This window comes from Polypterus senegalus, chromosome 5, assembly GCF_016835505.1.
Source record: "Polypterus senegalus isolate Bchr_013 chromosome 5, ASM1683550v1, whole genome shotgun sequence".
Lineage (NCBI taxonomy): Eukaryota > Metazoa > Chordata > Cladistia > Polypteriformes > Polypteridae > Polypterus > Polypterus senegalus.
In genome coordinates, this window is record NC_053158.1 from 172,621,848 (window position 1) to 172,645,818 (window position 23,971).

The window sequence follows — 23,971 nt, forward strand, 5'->3', positions numbered from 1 at the left end:
GGTGCTTCACCTGATGCACAAGCTCTGTAGCTAAAAGAAGAAAACTTACTGTTTAATACATGAGTGATGAGTAATAATACTTGATAAGGTCAGATTACTTGAAATGACTGATACAGTTTTGTAGTCAATCACACAAACAAGTGCCAAAAAAAGACATACCATTCACACTCCCTATACAATCGAGGAGAAGTTAGTCTGCAGCTGTATTAATACAGCCGCAATTTTCTTTGGTGCTGTTCGCATAGCTGTTCTGCTGTGGAAGAAGATATTCTCATTACAATGCCTAACTGGGGTGGAGGAAACAAATGCAGTGCTTGCCAGAGAACCGTGTACCATGCGGATGAGGTATGCTGTGATGGAAAGAGCTTCCACAAGAGTTGCTTTCCTTGTATGGTGTGCAGGAAGGGCCTTGATAGCACAACTATTGCCATACACAATGAGGAGATCTACTGTAAATCTTGTTATGGCAAGAAATATGGACCCAAGGGTTATGGCTATGGACAAGGAGCAGGTACCCTCAACATGGACCGGGGAGAGAGGCTTGGCATCAAGCCTCGGGACATGGAAGATCAGAGGCCAACAAGCAGTGTAAACACTTCAAAGTTTGCTCAGAAGTTTGGCGGTGCAGATAAGTGTCCTCGATGTGGGAACTCTGTTAATGCTGCTGGGAAGGTACTTGGAGCTGGCAAGCCTTGGCATAGAACTTGCTTCCGTTGTGCCTGGAGTCTACCTCCCAGACAGAAAAGGATGGAGAAATCTATTGTAAAAGTTGCTATGCCAAGAATTTTGGTCCCAAAGAGGTTGGATATGGACAAGGTGCTGGTGCTCTCATTCATGCAGAGTGAAGATTCTTCTCGGAGGGTTAAAAGCAGAGCAATTACTGGAGGCCAGACATGGCACCTTGTATTTGTACACAGTTACTGTGAACACCATGTGGCATTTTGCTTTATGCTGCTAAGTGGTTTGCAGCTTTTTTTGCATTTCCCTTTTGCTTTGGTCTAATCAAACAGTTGGCTTTTATCTTTTTGTACACACACTTGCACATAAACATTTTCAAAAGCATTTGCTCCCTTCGTGTAATCCTTTTTATGTGAATGTTTCTCGCTCTCCACTTATTGCACATTGCAAGAAGATTGCAGGGAGTTTACCGAGTGTGTGTGTGTGTGTGCCCAGTTATGTAAGTTGTGCACTCAATCAAGTTCTACTAAATGCCCAGCTTCCATACTGCCACTTTAAGTGTAGGAGCTTCCAAAACCTAGCTTGAGATTAGCACAGTTGTTTAGAAATATAAAAGTAATCGCTCTGTCTGCTTCTCATCCTGGAGTTTCAGGGCATCGGTGGGCTTGATGGTATATTTGATGTCTTAATGTTTTAGTTGTGGAGAGTCGATATTTCCTACCCGTCAACCCCTCCTCTGTCTAGCTGACATCAAGATTGAAGACTTGTGGCGCTCTGCTACCTTTACCTCTCATATTCTTTTTAAATGTATTCATTAGTTTATATTGTTACGCTGTGGGAGTGGCGGGAAGCTCAAATTCCCATTTTAGATCTCTTAGGTGCCCGTTTAGTATTTGCCACATGTTTTGGAGCCAATGTCATGTGTCATCTTTTCTGTTTTTGTTTTATAGCCATTTCTGTGTTCCCTTTTTTGTATTTTTTGAAATTTCAATAGAAATTTAATTATATGAATAAAATACTGTATATATATAAAAAAAAGACGTACCATTTTTGACTCCTTCATCAATGCAAAACAGTTAACTACCTTAATTATAAAACATTAGATTTTTCGGCATGAAGGATTCAAGTTTGAATTAAAATGTTTTCCCCTACATCCTGACTGGTTTTAGGTGAACTAGCAATTCCAAACCAGACTCGTATGAGTGTATATGGTGAAGGCCTGGCACCTTGTGGTATTTTTGCATTCTTCCTGATGTGGCCAGGTTTGCTTTTGCCCCCTGAAAGGCCAGTGAATGAATGAATAAATAAATGAATGAATGACTGCAACTAAACCAAACCTTGGATGACCTCTAGTGGCAGAGATGCGATCTCAGCTATACACTGCACTTGTTTTTAAACTCATTTTTAGGCATGTTGCAGTGTAGCATTATCTAGAAAGGTTTTAAATTGTTCATTCTTTTTTCCCCACTATTATCTCATGTGTTTTGAATACAATAACACTTTATTGAAATTTATAAATTAATACAGAACATTTATAGAAAAGTAAATATGTACCTTTAGGGCAGAAAGCAGAGCACTTGTGTTCCCTTAGAACAGAATGATCAATCAATCAATCAACATTTATTTATATAGCACATATTCATACAAAAAAATGTAGCTCAAAGTGCTTTACAAAATGAATAGAAAAATAGAAAACTACCTAACATAAGTCAAACAGTCCTCTTTGTATTTAGGGTTTACATGGAAGGACCTGATGACAAAGTGTTTAGAGTTGCTCCATTACAGCTACCATTACCAGCGATTATGTGAAGTTTTCCTGTTTATTTCCTCTGTGTTTATGGGTATTTCCACAGATTCTCTGGTTTTCTCCCACATCCCAGAGATACGAGGTACAGAAAGGTTTAGATTCAATGGCAGCTTTAATGTGATTCTGCCTGTGCTCTGCAGTAGACTGGAGTCCAGTTTGAGACTCGCTTCTACACTGTGTTTAATGCTACTGAGTAACAACAACAACAACATTTATTTATATAGCACATTTTCATACAAATAATGTAGCTCAAAGTGCTTTACATGATGAAGAAAAGAGAAATAACAGACAAAGTAAGAATTAGAATAAGACAACACTGATTAACATAGAATAAGCGTAAGGTCCGATGGCCAGGGAGAACAGAAAAAACAAAAAAAAAAACTCCAGACGGCTGGAGAGAAAAAATAAAATCTGCAGGGGTTCCAGACCACGGGACCACCCAGTCCCCTCTAGGCATTCTACCTAACGTAAATGAAACAGTCCTCTTTATATTTAAGGTTCTCTTGGAAGGACTTGATGATATTGGTCATGTAGGCTTCTGGCTTTTAATCCATCAATGTAGAACATCATGGTGCTTTGATTAGGTGGTGATGGCGCAGATCGCCACTACAGAAGACCGGGAAAAGAAACAGAAGAGAGAGTAGGGGTTAGTATGGATTTTAGAGCCACCATGAATAGTTATTATAATGAATTGAATACACAGAGTATCAGGATTAGATGAAGGTGAAGTTATCAGAAAGCGTAAGAGTAAGGCTAAGCTCTTCAGATACAGCCCTGCACAGGACAAATAAAATGTGAAATGTAAATTAATTAATCCTTAATCCAGTTCAATGTAGGAAATTTAAAACAAATCCTCAGGAAGAAAAATATTCTGCTTTGTAATGTATGATTTGTGCATACACATGAATTTATATTTTGAAGGATCGGTGCTTGTGCTTACTCGATGAAAAAGACTTAATATGAATTTAAAACAGAAGTGTGTGCCACCAAATACACTTACTAGAAACTGACAAAAATGACTCAGCCTATTAAAAAAAACATCTTCCTACCTACTTAACATGGCTGTCCTAGGGAAGGTTACAGCACAAGCAGAGTCCAAAGGTGAAAGCAGCACTGTCAAAACCTGAACCTTTCATAATCTGAGCACTTATTTATTTTCAGCTTTGCCAAGAGGGAGTGATGCTACACTCAAGTGCTATAGGAAAGATGGAAAATTGAACTTGAATGGCCTTTGAAGTGGTATCTCCTAGCTGGAAAAAACAATCCCACCCCGTTACCACAGTTGTGACATAGTATGGACCTTTCACTTCATTCCATAATTGGAGAAAAAAATAATTCTATTTGGAGCAATGTGATGCAAACTTATTTTCCATTTTATTTTACCAAAAAGCCTGAGGTTATCTTTAATTGTTTGTTTTTTCTGCTGAACAAATAACAATCCAACAGTGACTACTCTCACAAAATGCCAAACAGAATCATTCTAAGGTCTGACATTCTTCCTGCACTGTTCTTTCATTATTCTGGCATGTTATTTCCTATTAGAACCGCTCTACTTACTAGCTATAACTAAATAATACAAAGCTCAAGAGATGGACTTTGTTTTCTGGATGTAGCCATTTATGATTGAGACCTCTCGCTATCACAGTCACCTAATATTATGAATATGACTACTGTACTTCAATTCTGTCTATACTTTCAAAAAATAATATAGTGTATTGACCCTGATTTGACACCTATTGCAAGTCCAACCTACCTGGAAAGGGGTCTGTCCTGGAATTGCCCTTCTCAAGTTTTTTTCCCTGTAAAGTTTTAGAAAGGTTTTTTCTCTTGTCTTCATTGAGTTTTTAGGGGTTGTCAAACAGGGCCGATTAAAACCCACTGAGGCATTTGATGTATTAATTATGACAATTTAAAAAATACATACATTGTATGTTGACAAATGAAGATCTATCTATCTATCTATCTATCAAATGTTATATAGTGCCTTTCATATCTATCTATCTATCTATCTATCTATCTATCTATCTATCTATCAAATGTTATATAGTGCCTTTCATATCTATCTATCTATCTATCTATCAAATGTTATATAGTGCCTTTCATATCTATCTATCTATCTATCTATCTATCTATCTATCTATCTATCTATCTATCTATCAGTGAAACAGATTGCAGTTACAATCTATCCATTGCTGCCCTTGAGGGGCTTCCAGCTGGTTAGTGCATAGGTGAAAAACAAACATTGACAGCGGCCCTATAACACTCAGAGTGACCCACCTACATTATTGAGTAAACTAACGTCCTGCCCATGTGGAAGACATCCAACCAGACGTCTTGACATCCACAAATTGGGTATATTTCATCATCAAGAACATTATACATGTAAGTCCAGTAATCAAGTCTTGACTTTATCTGGATGTTCTTGCAGATGTGAGCATTTTAATATCTACTTCATCTATTTATTTATTTTTTTTTTATTTTTCATTATTTTTCTTCTCTAATTTTAATTTGTTTTCCTTTGCATGCAGTTACTTCTTTGACATCTTGTGAAGCACTTTGAGCTTAAACTGTTGTGCTATAGAAATAACCGTTGTTGTTGTTTGGCAGGGCACCTCATAAAAATGTGGTTTCATGAGTCTGGGTCCCATGCTGTACTATCTAGTAATTAGTGCATGTTGGGCCGGCATGTTAAGTAATGTCACCTGAGACGTGGCATATTCTTATCATCCAGCCTTCTCCTCATATCTTCCTGGAGATGAGACGATACGCTCAATCTGCGTATAAAACATATTTTAATACATGAATCACAAGATACAGTGCATGCTCAGAAAAACATACAAATCAACAAATAATAGATCATTTTCAAGAATACTATGAAAAATGAAAAATATTCTTTTTTAAAACCAGTAAATAAATGAAGACCTGGGTGTGTATGCAATTCTTATGGTTCATATTAACTCTCATTCTTTTATATTGTTTTTTTTTTTGTGTGCTGAGTATAAATTGGTCCACAACAAAGATATCCATAGGGACAATAACATTTATTTATATGGTACATTTTCATACAAACAAGGCAGCTCAAAGTGCTTTACAAAGTGAAATAAAATAAAGTTAATATAAAACATAAACAAACAAGATTTAGCAATCTATACAGTATATATAAAAGTCAATGTGTGTATTTATGTTCCAGCATCACGTCCGAACAGCCGGAGCGATTTTCATGAAACTTGGTGCACATGTTTCTCATTGGCCGACTACAAATACTGAAGGATTAAATCAACCATAACCCACCTCCTTCTGGGTAGGGTGGGGGTGATCTTGCAGTCATGTATGCATGTTCTCATCCAGTTGACACTCTGAACAACCACCAGACGCCGAACTGGATGTGACTGCCAGCATTCTTTATGTTTGAGCACCACCGCGCCCCTGTTGCTTTTCAAATTAAATACAGATGACTGGTTCCAAGTGTCAACTGGATAATAACATACATACAAGACCGCAAGACAAGCACATTAGTGAGTCTTTATTGTTTGTTAATTTATTTTTATTTTTAAAGCTGTGTTTCCTCCCGGGCAACGCTGGGTATTTCAGCTAGTAATATTATATAGTATGTAACAAAGAAAAAGGTAAGAATGAATGGTCAGGAGGACAAAAAAATAACTCCAGTTACTGATATATATAATATAATAAAATAATAACTACTTCAATTCTGTCCATACTTTTAAAATATAATATAATGTATTGACCCTGATTTGACACCTATAGCAAGTCCAACCTAGCTGGAAGGGGTCTGTCCTGGAATTGCTGTTCCCAAGTTTTTTACCCTTTTCTTCTGTAACGTTTTAAGGAGTTTTTTTTTTCTTATCTTCATTGAGTTTTTTAGGGTTGTCAAACAGGGCTGCTTAAAACCCACTGAAGCATTCGACATACGATTTATGATAATTTTAAAAATACATTGTTGTTGTATGTTGTTATATTTTATTATTGTCGACTTTGCGAGCTTTGAAGCACTCTGCGGTACATTGAAAATGTATGAAAATGTACTATATAAATTGATGCTGTTGTAGTTAAAGACTATAATGACATTTTTAAAGTGTATTGCCTGCTCCCCTTGCTTGCCTTGCTGCTCTATCTTGTTGTCTGGGGTACAGAGACAAGATGAGGCATCCCCTAATGGGAGGAGTGAAGCACAGTAGCATTCGGCCCTGGCTGCAGTTCACATCCATAGACCCAGCTGCATTGCGTCTGCTGACAGGTGAGCGCAAGAATAAGAGAACAAGCGCTTGGGAGGCGGACATATCTGGGAGGCTATATAACAAAGAACATGGCCTTGGGAATAAAAGGATCTATGTTTTAGGACATGGTCACGCAAAATCCTTCCACACACATAAATTAAATACAGGTTGACATTCAAAAGTCCGGCCATTAATAATCCAGTTCCTTCAGATTTCCAGCATGGATTTTGGAGCGCATTTTCAAATTTACTGTGTTGTCACGCCACTGTTTTCTGGAGGCGCCGTTTATGTTTTGATGGCGCTGTAGTCGATAATCAGTTGCTGGGTCTTGCTTGCACCTGCTAACAAGCATTCCTGCTCATTCCTTCTCATTTTATCATTTACTAGCTGAAATACCCAGCGTTGCCCGGGAGGAAAATAAAGTGTTTTTTTTTTAATTGTTTGAGAAAAACATAACTAAATAAAATACACAACTTTAAAAATAAAAATAAATTAACAAACAATAAAGACTCACTAAGGTCCTTGTCTTGCGGTCATGTATGTATGTTATCATCCAAATGACGCTCTGAACCAGCCAACTGTAATTTGAAAAGCAACAGGGGCGCAATGCTGGGCATCTCTTTGCTATGAGAAGTTTGGTTTCCGAAGTGCTCACATCGTTTGTGCATTAGCAGCTAAGCGACTGTCTTTCTTAGGAGGTTTCGTTTTGCCGGTGTACTGGCCTCGCTTGCATATCGTCAGAGCTGGAGCCCTCACCCCGACTCTACGTCTCACTTCCGGGCCGGACAGATACACTCTATTTAATTTCAAAAGCAACAGGGGCGCGGTGGCGCTCAAACATAAGGAATGCTGGCAGTCACCTCCAGTTCGCCCTCTGGTGGTCATTCCGAGTGTCAACTGAATGATAACATACATAAAAGACCATAAGATCACCCCCACTCTACCCAGAAGTAGGTGGGTAAGGGTTGATTTCACCCTACAGTATTTTTAGTCGACCATTGAGAAACATGTGTACCAAGTTTCATGAAAATCGCTCCAGCCGTTCGGATGTGATGCTGGAAAATACATACATACACACATTGACTTTTATATATATATATATATATATATATATATATATATATATATATATATATATATACTGTAGATTTGCTGCTGTATAGCCCCATTATGGATTCAGCAAAGAAAAAACATAGTGTAAAACGTAAACATCGTGCGCTGTCGATTGCAGAGAAACTGGAAGTTCTAAAAAAAACTTGATAGCGACGTGTCTGTGTGAACCATTTGTGAAACATATGACATTGGTGTGTATGTGTATGATAATAAAAAACAGAAAAAAAAATTGTTAAAATTCTTTTCTGACAGTGGATCAGTGTTTAATTTTCTTTCTTTAAAGGACTGTACAGGTAGTCATTTTCTGTTAAATATATACAGCATATATAATCATCCAAAATCCGGCATTTTCTAAAATCCGGCACTCCTCAGGTCCAGAGGTTGCCAGATTTTTGAATGTCAACCTGTACAAGATTGTTCAGTAATTTCTGCTGAAGTTCTTCAGCAACAATGACAAAAATCAAAAAAATTGTCTTTCAAACTGCAGTTTGCTTGCCCTTGATTCTTGACTTACCCTTTTGTATTAAAACACATTAAGCTCTGTAGTTTGAGAGCTGATAATGCTTCAAGTAATGCTTCACTTTTGCCCTGAAAGTTTTTGCCATTTTATATCCATATGTCCATTCATTTTCTGGCTAATTCATTTGTAGGTTTGAGGATAAACAGTGATAACATTGGGCACCAACGGATTGCAGGGTACCCAAATGGCCACAGGTACGCTCACACCAGCCCAAAGCAGAATCATCCATTAACCTAACGCTCATTTTTGGAGAGTGTGTGCGAGGAAAGCCAAGGTACCACCTAGACACATTGGGAACACCTCGTCACTGTAGGTAGGAGACTGATCTTCAAAATCAGCTATTAATTATCAAGTGCATTTTTCTCTTAGTGAAAATATATCAATTACTTGCCGCTTTTCTCAACAAGCTGCAAAAGTTTCAGAAATCCAAATCCAGCCAGCTTTATGCGGAGCAAAATGATAAATCTCAAGGGTCATTGAAATTTCAAGATGAGATCTGTTCATCAGTTCATGATTATTTTATCCTCTGTAATGGACACATTATTCTTGTGCTGTGAATATCTTCTTCATTTTAATACCTTTAGCATAATATAAAATCAGCGAGGTGAAGCAAGCTTCCAGGATTGCAAACATCTGACCTTTATACTTCTTGTGCTGATTATTTTATCCTTTGTCTTTTTACACACTGAGCATCGCAGAAAGCGATAACATTTGGCACGAGTCTGTCAGCATAGTATGGCATGGTGTATTTTAATTTTGTTTTATGAGCTAATGGAATGGTCTTCTATTGGATGATATTCCTGTTTTATTTATTTGTTTTATCGTGGAAAGGTTTTGAGGTGACCCTATCTCTTTGTTATCATATCTCATGTATTTCATATAAAATTAAATTAATTCTCCAGATTTTATTGCTATGTGAATTAGCCAGACCTGCTGCTGCTGAAACACACCATGCTGATCTATTAATAGGGAACATTTATTGTTGCTATGATTTTTTTCCTTTTATATTGACAGATTCTAAACACAATTGGATGAATGTTTATAAAGCAAACCATCTTTATGATGAGCAAATATGCCAATCTGAATCTTTTTCAGGAATTATAATCAGTGGTTTATCTCTACATTGTCCAGATCTGCTTAATGTAATTAACAGGTTATGGAGCTCCAGGAGCCATCCCAGCAGACAGAAACAAACTGGATGGGGCACAAGTTCACCACATAACACCCAAATGGGAGATGAGTGTGGGAAAATGTTGCCTGACAAGAAGGAAGGCAGGAAGGCCAGTGTATTAGACGACAGAAAAAGAACTGTGATGAATAGTGAGAGTGAGGGCATACATTAGAAAATTTCTGTTGGGAACAGTTCAGTCAGCCTAATATAACTGAATAAGGACTGAGGCACTAACTTTTGTAAAATATCATCATGTTTTGAAGGTACTCAGGGTGTTACTATTTACCACCATACAGTAGGAGCACTACAGTATCACTGGGTAGGGCCTCATTTTGCTCTCATAACAGCCTCAGTTATTCATGGCATGAAATCCACAAGAGGTTGGAAACGTTCATTTGAGTTTTGGGTCTAAGTTGACATGATTGCATCACATGACTTCTGCAGATTTGTCAGCTGCACATTCATGCTGCGTATCTCCCATTCTAATACATCCCAAAGATGTTACTGGATTCAGATGTGGGAAGGCCACTGAATAACGCTGGACTTGTTCACATGCTCATGAAACCAGTTTGAGATGACTTTTGCCTTGCGACACGGTGTATTATCATTATAATATGCCCGGAGATCAGCAGTTACTGAAAAACTCAAACCAGCCCATCTGGCACCAACAATCATGCTACAGGTGAAATCACCGAGATCACACTTTTTCCCCATTCTGGTGTTTGATGTAAATAATAACTGAAACTCTTGACTTATATCTGCATGATTTTACTGCTGGCACATGATTAACTGATTAGATACCTGCATAGATAAGCAGGTGTACAGGTGTTATAAATAATTTACTCAGTGAATGTATAATTATGATCTCCTGAGTAAGGAAACACTTTCTAATATTTGCATGAAATTTGCGCTTACTCAGCTTTCCTCTGTGTACTGGTGTTCTTGTTGATCGTCTCATTTTAAAGCAATAACTAGAATCCATTGTACTGATTCCCACATACTCTTGGACATTTCTGCTTTGGCACTGCTTAACATGAGTTTTCCCAAACTTGAAAGATCCAGATGTTTTAATATTCCTCCGTGTTTTGTAGTCTAAGGATTCGCTTAGGACTTTCTCTAGTGCATGGTAGCCATAACTGCACACAGTATTTCTGATGAAGACTCACTACTGCATCACTTAAGAATCATTGTACTCAATACATTGTGTCATAAAACGTTACATTTTATTGGCTGTAACTGTGTTTTGGGAGGTGGCACAAGAATGGAACTGACCCTATTTCATTCAAGGGGCAAAACAATTATTTAAAATGAAGGCTCAGTGAACCAGCATGAGTTTTTTTCAGTTTACTGTTTTTTGTGATCACCATGTTTATTTATATAATTAATACAATATTATAGAATGTTGTCCCTTGATTTTAATAAAATGTGCCATTTATTGTAGTGCAACAATGCTATATAGGTTTCTTCTAGCATAAAAAGTTGAGGAGGAAATAACAGTAAAGAAATGAATCCTCCGGAAAACAACCACAAATGGTGGGTACAAAAATGTAACATCAACAGAAAGCATTCAGAAGAATTACGTGATGGGCTTAAACACAAGGAGACTGCAACAGCAAAACGATGAAAATGTTTATATTCAGTCTTTAAAAAATAAGTCGAGGAACCCATAAGAATTTAAATATTAATATGCACTAATTTTTTATCCTTGTTTAATTATTGCTGTTCAGTGCAACATGCTTTATACTGAAGGTGCCCTTGATTTGAACTTGGCTGGTTGATGCTTAATATCACTTTGACACGCGGCCCTCAGTACTCAATGAGAGCAGAGCTCTGGCCTTAAATATTTTAAACTTTAACACTCTTAATGCATTGATCATGAAAAATTACAATTGGTGGAATTCTTTATTATTCTTGGCAAATGTATGAAAGAATTTACATGCCTAATAAATGTTCTTACTCTTCTTAACACCACTTAAAAAATGCAAAATAGGGCAGAACACTTTGATTAGATTTCCTAAAGTTTCATGGCAGTTGCTGGAGATGTCCTCACAGATTAGCCCTGTTGATGTGTTTCATTTGTAAAGAAGAGGGAAATGTCATTTCTCTAATTAACCTTAGATACAAAAGTAAATTAAAGTAGGTTTAATTACCACAATGGTTCATAGAATAAAATAACACTTGGACTATATCTTACAAGTTAAATAAACTCAAGCTACAGCTTTGCAATAATTAGGAAGCCATGCTGTGGGATTAATTAATTTCCAATTTGCATATGCATTAATTACCTTAAACAAGCTAATTAATGCTAAATAAAAAAAAGTGGAATGGCACTCTTGCTCATTAACACTCATCATATTTTATGTAGTTATTCCACTTCTTGTAATCTTTGTTATATTGAGAAAGACTGTTCACTACTTACATTAGGGACTCATAAACTTTGATTTCATATTATATGGTAATATTTGCTATAGTGAGGTGTGTTAGATGCAATTATGTTTTGAAATTCAAATAATGTTTATCAAAAATACTTAAGATAATACCCATATTTAATACTTATTAATTTGTACAGTTTTCCTTACATACACCAAAGCCATGCCAATTATATTAAGTAGAATGTGTAATTTAATCCAGTATGAGTGACTGTGAGTGATTTTGTCAATGAATGAATGACACCCTTACTGCCTCAAAGAGAATTTGACTTGTATACCAAGAGCTCATAAAAACAAGAATAATTATACACTCTTAGAGGCACAATAATCAGCATGTAAGTTTTGTCATGTTATTAGATCTCTCATGACATGTGTCTAACATAAAAGGTACAAGTTAACCTCTTAGATTCTTTTCTTGATGGGTGATTAGAAGAAATGTCAAGACTACCTATAAAGCGGTTACCTTTAACCTCTTACCTGTGTCACTGTCCACATATATATTACTGATGACTGGTGCTGTATTTTTCCTTCAATCTTTTATTTCAATCAAATGTGCCACCAATAGAGGGTTTCACATGAGTATCCTCTCATGTCCTTAAGGGACTCCAGCTAGTTAAGGAATATACAATATGTCTTCTCAGTTCACTAGTAACTATCAGACAGAGGTTCTAGCTTTACATTTTTCAATCACAAATTACTTTTAATTGTATCAAAACCAATAGTGTAAATATAAGCAATACAAAAAAATCATGCAACCTTGGTGGGTCAAGTTTTCCATTCAATCCAACATGACAATTCCCAGCTGACTTCTTTTCTTTAGTTGCAGATTACATACTGAATCTTTTGCCGGGGACACAGCTCTTTTTCAAGCGCCAGCCGCTAATAGAGAAGTCCATTTAATTGTCAGTTTCAGTTTTTACAAAGCAGCAGAGACAAAGAGACAGAAAGACTCCTTGCAAGTATTATTTTTTACAACTGAAATGGGCTCTTTACAAAGTTTAAAGAATTCAACAACTGAGCTAAATGTGTCCATTTGCTAGCAGCAGCTGAGAGAGAAAGAAAAGTGTCTAATAAAACAGCCAGTCTTCCTCCTCTCTTCTCATAAAAAAGAAACAACTCGCTTACTTGTTTCATCTCCATTAACAGAGTGTGCCAGCATTGACGGCTTCACAAAACACAGGAAATGTTATAGCATCATTATCACTAAGATCAAGGTTATTTTCTCTTTAGAATCAAAAGCTGCACAATCTATGTAAGCAAAATGTTCCTTTCAGCTTTCCCAGAATACACTGCACTTCCCTCCAGCTTGACAGATTTTTCAGGCTAAGGCCTATTACCTGATATCTGTCAGCTGAAAAGGTTAAAATATTCCATTACATTATACAGTAAGTAAAACATAATATTAATTCAAAAAATGTAAATAATAACATAAGAATGTATTACATCTGCCAAGGTACAGTTGTACACAAGTGAAATGCCTCTGTGTACCTGTGACTAACAGATCCTGTTAATTTGATCATTAAGGGCAAAGCCCATAGTTGTGCTGGAATAAGTAATGTTCATGAACTGCTTGGTTACTTGTCAGTGTCCTCCTGGTGCCTCTATGTAAAATCTTGCTTAGATTCCATACTAAAATTTTGCTCAGTGCAAAAGACAAAAACAACATATACAGACAAAAAAAAACAAAACAGATTAATAAAACCATGTGGATAATTGGTCTCACGCCAAATTCCTTTATAAATCTCAAATCCCTGCCCGTCACCACCTGTTAGTAACCATACATGGTGTAAAAGTGATTTTTTTTTTTTTTTAAATATTCATGATCTAATCAACATACATGTACCCATTTTTCCTGAGCAAGCTGTTTCCTACAAACTATGGAAGAATGGAGGAAAAAAGTCAGAAAACAAAAATTAAATGAATGTGTCCTTGACTCCATGCTCATGGAGTCCCGAATGATGCACATTACCTGCGAGACTGTGTCTCTCCGGAAAATCCTTGGGTACCTTTGGTTTGACTTTGTGTCGAATGAGTGGTTGCTCATGGAGTTCTGAATGAGGCACATTACCTACATTGTGAGAGAGCATCAGTTACGGCACTACAGCCATGTGGTGCATTTCCCTGAGGGTGATTCTACTCGTAAGATCCTCATTGTTTGGGGACCTGAGTGGCTGAACCAGGCCAAGGGGTCACCCAACGTAACACCTGGCTGTGGCAGATAGAGGGTCATTTCCGGACTGTAGGACTGGACCGCGTGTCTGCCTGGGGGATTGCCAACCGGGATCCCGAGTTGTTTCTTCGTGTAGTGGGTGCGGCAACGCAATGTACCAGTGCATGCTCCCCAACTTGACTGACTTGACTTGAACCTGGGATATTACTGGCTGAAGTGGAGAATCGCAAAAACATTCTTTTAAAGAACAAAAATAAACAAGAGTGGGAGCAGATGAATGGTGAGAGCAATAGCAAAGTGCCATCATGTAGTGCCTGGACTATAGCCACTATACAGTATGAATTGACACAGGGTATATAAGCAGAACTGCAAGATATTAAGAACATTCTTATGGAACTTCATTTTTCTATGTAAATGTCAATGTTGCAATATTAGTCTCTTTACATTCAACCTAACCATCACAATACAGCACACCTTTTTGGGGCTGTACAGCAGTGTACCAACCGACGACACCAAACCCCCCATCTACGTTGTAATGCATGAATAGTCTGTTGTTTCACCCAGCATGTGTGGATGTGCCTTTCATTATATCTCCTCTCTTGTGGTGCACCCACTATCACCTGAGAGAAAGATAATACAACTTGTTTGAAATGTACTATGCTTAATTGCAATCCTACCAGTTAGCCTTACTTACCAAGAAGCCAACTCTCACATGGAACATAACCTGCTTCAAACATTACTACTTGATAAAGTAAAGAAATCGTGAGTTCAGCTGTATGATGGCCTAAAGGCTTCTAAAAGCACTTGAAAGCTGGAATTTGGGCAAATAGGCAAAAGTCTTATAAAAGTTTAAATCACTGAATACAGAGATGCTGCTAGAGTAAAAAGTGACTGGAAGTCAAGTGGAAGTTCTTCTGTAGCAGTTATTGGTTCATAAAAAGAAATATGACAGACACCACTCAGAGCAAACTAATCTTTGCTTGAAATATTTAATTAAAATCTGTATCTGCCTAAGTAAAATGCATTGCAACCAAAACATATTTACTCCTGCTAAATGCTTTGGTTTATATCATTATATCATTCCTTAAGACTTTTACAAGGAATCTTCTTTTCTGTTACTTGTATGTCTGTGTTATGTACGTGTGTATTGAATCATTCCACTATTTTTGGTGAGTTATTTTTTCACTCTTATCTATTTTTATTTTGTTTTGTTTTTTCGTGTACCTTTTTCTTTGACATCTTGTAAAGCACTTTGAGCTACACTCTGTACAAACAAGTGCTATAGAAATAAATGTTATTGCTGTTGTTGATGTTGTATCCTATTAGACTAGAGTATAGCAGTCTGCCAAGTGCATGCTCATGGGAGACAGATTGGGGCGTTGGTGATGGTAATTCTCCTTCGATACAGGGGTCGCACTGTTTGATAATGGCCTCTCTTTTCCTCCCTCTGCAGAAAGGAGGATTGACAGCTCTCCTTGTCCAGCATCACTTCTGGGGTCCACTCACCGGGACCTGCCTCTTCCTGCCCGTACACATCATAACAGCAGGAGCTGCCATCTCAGTCAGTCACCCTGAGAGGACTCCGGGATGAGAAAGACTCAACTTATATTTAGCACTTGTTTTCTTTTGATTTGTCTTTATTTCAATTATATGGGGTTCGCCCCAAAGTGCCCCAACACATTGATGTTGTCTTGTCTTGTTGTTACACCATTATAAGGTCTGCTTCTCCAGCATCTCGGCATCAAAGTCCATGAACTTTAGTGTGGCTTGTGCTGCAACAGAAAACTAGAGGAACTCATCAGCATGTCCTTTACAGAAAATGATTTGTATCCCTACAGTAGCAGAGGTGGTGAATCCAATGTAGAAAGACCGTGGCAAGCACATCAGTGTGTATGCTGGTCAGCAGATGAGTGCTGACTAGAAACATCAGCCTAGTGTTTGAGGTGTAATACCAGAAACAGCACTAGTCCAGTCTAGAATCAATCAGTAATAATCAATGCTATCTACCGTATGTGTTAATTCTTCACATACTGTGAAACCGAACTTGGGTGTTATACTGTATTTCTGCATGTAAGTATACATTTATTACAATAACAGATTTATGGCCAAATCCAAGTGTTGGGGATACGCTTAACATAAACAGATTCATGATATGTAGAAATGACAGCTACAATTTAAAGAGTGTCATTTTATATTCGAGCTAATTTAAATTTAAATGGCCATTTAACTAGGATATATGGAATAGGTTAGTTATGATACCAGGGTTACATCAGAAAAATGTCCAGATTCTAAAACCCAACAGGCAAAGAATATTTTATATTATTTAAAATAAGAAAAAAAGCTAATTCACTTCTTTGGGACCAATTTAAATTTTTTTTAGAGTCTGATTAGGCTTTTAAAGATGTCATCAGTGATCAACTGAACATACTGAATGATTGCTAGCCTTTTGAACACCTTTGTTTATTTCAGTGATAACTTTAAATTGTTTTTCTTTCTTTCTTTCCTTCTTTCTTAATGGGTAGAGGGGGATGTGATCTGTTTTGAATAAACTGTGATATTTTATACATAACAGATATATATGTGCAAAGATGACTTCAACACTTAATGTAAGTTCTATCTGCTCTCTGCCCGTCGAGGGTGCGTTTATATGTTGTGTGACCTGCAGTATGTACAGTTCAGGTTTTCCCAGCCAATAGTGTAGACAGCTTCACCTGCCAAAAGTGTTTAGTTAATTTAGAGTTGGTCGGGAAAATACATGAATTGGAGGACCGCGTTAGGAATCTGATAGCGATTAGGCAAACCGAAAATTGGATCGACTCGGTTTGTTTAGACAATTCGGCTACTTCTGATTCGGCTTCAGTCTCTCCAGGTCCCACTGTAGTCAGTGCGGCTGAAATCAGCAGCACCAATTCAGCCACAGGGCGAGTGGGTAACAGTAAGACGGGGGTCTAAGAATCCAAAATTTAGTCCCCCAGCACCCAGGTCACCAATTCGGACCCAGAACAGATTCTCAGCTCTCCAGCGCGCCTGTGGAAATTGAGAATAATAAAGTGCTCATAATTGGCGATTCCATAGTGCGGAATGTTAGAATTCCAAACTATGTTAAACCAGCAGTTAATGTTAAGTGCCTTGCAGGGCCAAGATTTCTGGCATAAGGCCGCATTGGACCGTGTTGACATGAAGTATCTACCTTATTGCTGCATGTCGGCACTAATGATATTTATTTACAGCAATCTGAGGTATTAAAGCGGAACTTCATCTCTATGCACCAAAGCTAAAACAAAATGTCGGAATTTAATTGTATCTGGTCCCTTACCAAGATTATATAGAGGGGATGTGATTTATAGCAGATTGCATTCCTTTCACTGCTGGCTAGAAACCTGGTGTGCAAATAAAAGCATAGCATTTGTGAACAATTGGGATGATTTTTGGGAAAGGCCTGGATTTTTCAGAAGAGATGGTCTTCATCCTAACTGGAGGGATCTTATGTATTATCCCAAAATATGGCAGCAAAACTGCCTGGTTGACTGATTAGAGCACCATCCAGGCCGCAGTCATGTGATCTTAAATCACAGGCTGTTGTTTATCCCACCTGTTATTTTCCTGAAGCTGTTACCCATAATCCCTGTTGTGGGGCATCCAGTAAATTTAGTCTTGATACAAACCTTAAATTAATTGATAACCAAAAAATAAGGTGTATAATTAGACCAAGGGATAAAACCAGACCTCCACCAGGGGTATCTGTAATAGAAATTTAATTCAAATTAAAACAAAAAATATATCAGCAGTTCAGAAAGAACCATGCAGTTTTAAATGCTGTTTATTGAACATTCGCTCTCTTGGCACTAAAGCTGTTTTGGTAAATGATATATATTAAGTACAAAATCTGATCTGTGTCTTCTTACTGAAACCTGGCTTAGTAAATGTGACACTGTTCCCTAGCTGAGGCGTCACCAGATGGATACTGTTCCTTCATAAGTCTAGAGATTCTGGTCGAGGAGGAGGCCTTGGAATAATTCATTGTAACAAAATGCAAATCACTCCTAAAAATTTAGGCAACTTTACATCCTTTGAGGCATTCATTTTAAATATTAAAACAGATTCCAACACAATTATAGTGCTAGTCTACAGACCACCAGGGCCATATTCATTGTTCATGACTGAATTTAGCAACCTTCTGTCTGATTTGGCTATAAATTATGATCACGTAGTTCTGATGGGGGATTTTAATGTACACATTGATGTGGAAACTGACACTTTTAGCAAATGTTTTACTTATTTGTTAAATTCAGTAATTCATAACCACACATTATATTTAATTATAACTTACAAAGTTGAAATTCAAAATTTAAATATTACTCCATTAAATGAAGTTATTTCCGATCACTTCTTAATTACATTTGATTTAGTTCTGCCCATGCCAACGCACTCACAGATTAAAACAAAGACAGTGTGACATCTAGATTGTAATTCTGCTTCAAAATTTATAGATACCTTGAGTAAGTCGAGTGTAATTGTGGAAAACCATTTAGATCAGTTAACATCAAATGTAAACGTGGAAAACAATTTAGATCAGCTAACATCACATTATAATGTGACCTTGAGAGATGCTCTGGACACAGTGGCTCCCCTTAAAACAAAAGTGATCAAAGCACATAGAAACTCTCCCTGGTTTAATGAAAATACTCGAGCTCTTAAATTAGAGTGTCAAAAACTGGAGTGCAGATGGAGAACAACAAAGCTACATGTCTTTCAAATTGCATGGACAGAGAGTGTTAATAAATATAAAAAAGCCCTCTTTAAAGCTCGCTCAGAATACTATTCTACATTAATAGATAGCAATAATAAAAATCCTAGGGTACTTTTAGAGCAGTGGCTAAATTAACAAATGGGAATTCAGATCAACAGTGCAAAATACCAACAGATATTAGCAGTACAGACTTTATGAACTTCTTCAATGAGAAAATTAAAAATATAAGATCCCAGATCTCAGCATCACAGTACAAACCAAATACTAGCTTAGCAGACCCTGTCTCACATTGCATTCAGCACTTTAGTAATTTTAATCCTGTAACTGAGCAGGAAGTCTTAACTTTAATTACTAAAATGAAGCCCACTACTTGTTCCCTAGATCCAGTGCCAACAAAACTAGTAAAAAGTGCAATGGATGTTCTTGCAGCCCTATTCTAACCATTATCAATAGTTCATTACTGCATGGCACAGTACCTGATGCACTAAAAGTGTCAGTCATTAAACCTTTACTTAAAAAGTCAGACCTAGACCCACACATACTAAATAATTATAGGCCTATTTCAAATTTACCATTTCTCTCTAAAATACTAGAAATAGTAGTCGCCAGTCAGCTTCAGTCACACCTTAGGCATTACAATTTATTTGAGAAATTCCAGTCTGGCTTTCGACTGGTCATAGTACAGAAACGCACTAACACGGGTTGTAAATGACATTCTGATATCCTCTGATGAAGGAAACTCCACTGTAATTATGTTGTTGGACTTAAGTGCAGCATTTGACACCATTGACCATTCTATTTTACTGCACAGGCTAGAAAACGATGTTGGGCTTACAGGCCCGTGCTCGCTTGGTTCAGTTCTTATTTATCAAATCGATTCCAATATGTACAGAAATGTGCTGACAGTACTCCATCATTATACACAGAAGTTCAATATGGTGTCCCGCAGGGCTCAGTACTGGGACCTTTACTGTTTTCACTTTACATGCTTCCACTGGGATCTCTCATTAGGAAACATAATGTTAATTTTCACTCGTATGCAGATGACACCCAGTTATACCTTTCATTTAAATCAAATGAAGTTTCTCCGATGTTGTCTTTAATTAGTTGTGTTAGTGAATTAAAGGAATGGATGAATGAGAACTACTTGTCTTTAAATACAGATAAAACAGAGATGTTAATTGTTGGAGGGAATGACGCTGATCACAGCAATATTTTGTCATCATTTAACTCAGTTGGAATCCCAATTAATTTTACTGAATCAGCCCGCAATCTAGGAGTTATCTTTGACTCTAGCATGTCATTTAAAGCACATATTACAAAGTTGTCCAAAACATGTTTTTCCATCTTAAAAATGTTAGGAAATTAAGGCGCTTTCTAAATAAACAGGATTGTGAGAAATTAATTCATGCATTTATCTCTAGTAGGATTGACTACTGCAATGCGGTGTTCACTGGCTGTTCAAACTGTTCTCTATACAGCCTCCAGTTAATCCAAAATGGGGCTGCAAGAATTATTACAAGAACAAGAAAATATGAACACATAACCCAGTTCTTAAATCTTACACTGGCTCCCAGTTAAGTTTAGGGCAGATTTCAAAATCCTCCTTTTAACATATAAAGCATTAAATGGCCAAGGTCCGCTTACTTGTCTGAACTTATCATGACTTACAAACCTGAGCACATTAAGATCTCAAGATGCCGGTCTGCTTAGGATTCCAAGGATTAATAAAATAACAGTGGGAGGTCGAGCTTTTAGTTACAGGGCCCCTAAACTGTGGAATGGTCTTCCTGCTTCCATAAGAGATGCCCTTTGGTCTCAGCCTTTAAATCCCGGCTGAAGACTCACTACTTCAGTTTAGCATATCCTGACTAGAGCTGCTGATTAACTGTACATACTGCATCTCTGTTGTTAGTCATTAGCACTATAACATAAGTAACATGATAATTATATTTGAATACTAACCCTCACCTATTCTGTTTCTTTCTCGGTACTCAAATGTGGCATTGGTGCCACGCCCACCTGCCAAGTTGTTTGCCTGCCTATGGTAAAGTCATCCCTGATGGAGGATCACAGGAATCATGGGAAAGGGGTCCTTTCATCGGATTGGCTGGCAAGCAATTTCAGCCGTGGAATGGCCAAATGGGGAGGCAGCTGATGGATGAGGTCTCCAGGACTCTAAAAATATCCAAATCTATTATGTGATATCATCTACTGTTAAACTGCTACGTACTTCTAAAATTTTTATTTTATGCTGTATTAAGGATTTGTTCTGTTCTGTGTATTGTATTATTGTATTGACCCCTTCTTTTGACACCCACTGCACACCCAACCTACCTGGAAAGGGGTCTCTCTTTGAACTGCCTTTCCCAGGTTTCTTCCATTTTCCCTACAAGGTTTTTTGGGAGTTTTTCCTTGTCTTCTTAGAGAGTCAAGGCTGGGGGACTGTCAAGAGGCAGGGCCTGTTAAAGCCCATTGCGACACTTCCTGTGTGATTTTGGGCTATACAAAAATAAACTGTATTGTATTGTATTGTATTGTATATAAACTAAGTACAGTAATACAATTTTTAAAATCAGTTAAATGTATTACAATAAGTGCAAAAGATATCGTCATGTCATTTGGAGTTTGGGAGTAGCCAAAAGAAGAAGACGTTATTGCCCCCCTAAATTATATATATAAAGTGGCACTTTTGATTTGCTTGCAAACCAGAATTAATGGAAAGGATACCATAATTTCATATATAAGAAAAGGTGTCTCCTGTCTAACTGGTGGGGTGCCAACCTCTTGTTCATGTTATTTTGCAACTCTAGTCCCCATTCCTTTTAGTAGAACCCTTTCCAAACTAACCTTCTGAATCCAATCTCACCAGATGTTTGATCAGAATGGGCCCAGCCAATTTTCAGGGTAATCCCTCAAATCTTTTTCAGAAACAGAAACATCCTTGGAAACATCTGGTGTTAACCTCTTGTAAAGCACTCTTAAAAGAGACGAGTACCCTAGAAGTAGCCTGTTCACACAAACCAGGGGTCCGTAAACTTTGCAAAGGATTTCTTTACTTTCACTGGCTCAACTGGGGACTAATACTAAATTGCTTATTGTTCCCATTGGCATTCTCCTTTTTCTGTGCTCCTGGATAAGTACTTGTTGGCATTCATTTGGAGTGAAGGACACATCAATCCCAATATTTGATTTATTTTATTGTTTTATTGGAAATGTTTGTCACTGCTGCCAGACCTTTGTTTCACCTTATTTTTTTTTAATTTCATAAGGTCCTGTCACATTCCCATATTGCCTTCTTTTCCCTCGACTGTTGGTCTCTAAGGGACATCTGACTACAGAATATTTACATATTAGAGTTTAATTTTCTTTGGAGTCCTTATATACTCAGAAAAGTAGTGGCAGAAAAAGTGCCTGCCGTGAAGTAAGTTTATGGGAGGAGGTAGGATGTCTAGGTGCATCACACCAGAGTTTGAGGTGTGCAGTCATTTTTAGCTACCTGACTGAGTGGAAAAGTGCCTGATATGTCTGGAGTAGCTGCAAAGGCAAAAATTCATTACATTATAACAGTGTTATAGACTACTAATTTACTATAATATTTTAAAAACAGGTTTAATTTGAATTAGACCATTAGAACCTTATATCACTCAAGATGAGAACCTTACAATCAGCCCAACAAAGTTTGCAGTTCCTATCAAATTAATTCTTCTAAAATTCTTCTAGCTTTGAAAGTCCCTAAAGTTATACTGTCTACCACATGCTTATTCCGTGTGTTTATGGTTCTCTGTGTAAAGAAAAACTTCCTAAATTTCACCCTTAACAATTTTTAAACTGTGTCCTCATGTTCTCAATGAACTCATTTTAAAGTAATAGTCTTAACTGTACTAATTCCCTTCATAATTTTAAATACTTCAATCATGTCCCCTCTTAATCTTCTTTTGCTTAAACTGAAAAGACTCAGCTTTTTTAGTGTTCCCTCATAATTCAATTCCTGTAGCTCTGGAATAAGCTTAGTTGCTCTTCTCTGGGCCTCACCAGTGTGTTATAAAGCTTAAGCACAACCTCCTTGGATTTGTACTCCACACATCGTTCTATATACATAACTTGACATTCTGTTAGCCTTCTTGATGGCTTCTGAACACTGTCTGGCATTTGATAGTGTCAAGTCCACTACAACTCCTAAATCCTTCTCATAAAGTGTACGCTTTTCAGACATCACATTGTGTATTCAAACTTAACATTTTTACTTCCTATATGTAATACTTTACATTTACTGACATTAAACTTTACCGCAAATCTGCCCAAGCCTGTATGCTGTCCAAGTTCCTCTGTAATGATTCAGTGGATTCTAGATCATCTGCTAATCCACCTAGCTTTGTATCATCTGTAAACTTAACCAGCCTGTTACTTATATTCAAAACCACATCATTTAAATATATTAAAAATGGACTCCTTCTGATGTCTCTTTTAACATAAGCAAATACTAATGCGCCATAATCCTCTACTTCCTGTGTCTGAGCCAATTTTGCAACCATCTTCACACAACACCCTGAACTCCCACTTCTTTTAGTTTGGTGCCCAACCTCTCATATGGCATTTTATCAAATACTTTCTGAAAGTCAAGATAAAAAATATCATATACTCCACCTTGATCATATCCTTTGTTGTTTTCTCACAGAATTCCAGCATGTTGGTAAAACATGACCTCCCCCTTCTGAACCCATGTTGTCTGTTCAGGAAAACCCCTGTTCTTGCCATGTGCTGCTCAATCTTATCCTTTATCATTCCTTCCATTACTGTGACTTTGATGCACGTTAAGCTTACTGGCCTATAGTTGCTTGGCTCTGCCCACTCACCCTTTATATACAGTATAATGGATTAAAGTATGTGTCAAGGGTTTATATATGTACTTGCTAACCTCTAAAGTGTAAATATTATCTGGTCCTAGTGATTTGTTTGATTTCAGCCTATTTAATCTGAGCAGTACTTGTCCCGGGCGGCATGGTGGCGCAGTGGTAGTACCGCTACCTCTCTACCTTCGCTTCCTGGGTCCTCCCTGCGTGGAGTTTGCATGTTCTCCCCATGTCTGCGTGGGTTT

The 23,971-nt window shown here is 37.4% G+C and overlaps 1 pseudogene; it reads left to right on the forward strand.

Moving 5' to 3' along the window:
• Window positions 1-251: 251 nt before the first annotated feature.
• LOC120530030 lies at window positions 252-855 on the forward strand (annotated as a pseudogene).
• Window positions 856-23,971: the final 23,116 nt, after the last annotated feature.